Here is a 592-nt window from a genome sequence, read left to right on the forward strand (position 1 = left end):
TTACTTATATAAACTTTGAGTCCGCAGACCTCAGGACGATCGACCTTCGTTCACCTTACAAATCTTCCGGTCTTCATTCCTTTGCACTGACGAGCCTCTTGCCGCATACCTTCGTCAAGTGGTTATATACCAACGTTTATCGGTTCAATGCAGTAGAGCAGTACACAGCAGAACTTCCTGCTTCCTTATCCTAAACTTGGTGTTTCATCAAATGAGGACTTGTCTCGTGACCCCCCCCCTTGAAAAAAAATTCCAAATCATACCAGCTTATGGAGAAAAAACTGAAATGTATTGCAGGGCAGCACTCTAGTTCGCGAATATGTGCAGCTGTATAGTCGAAAGCATGTTCTACCCATGTGGTATGCCTTACTACCCGGTAAGAGTCAGGAGCTGTACAATATACTGCTTGACGAAGTGCTCAACCTCATTCCCGGTGAGATTATACACAGCACCGCTTCAGTCATGGCAGATTTTGAGAAATTAATGCCTTCACTACATATTTGGCAGCAAAATTGCAAAAAGAGCAGCACAGACTGTTCATCAAAAAATATCACAAGCGTACAGATATACACAATATAATCAGGAGAGAGAA

The sequence above is a fragment of the Penaeus monodon genome, chromosome 15, assembly GCF_015228065.2.
Source record: "Penaeus monodon isolate SGIC_2016 chromosome 15, NSTDA_Pmon_1, whole genome shotgun sequence".
Lineage (NCBI taxonomy): Eukaryota > Metazoa > Arthropoda > Malacostraca > Decapoda > Penaeidae > Penaeus > Penaeus monodon.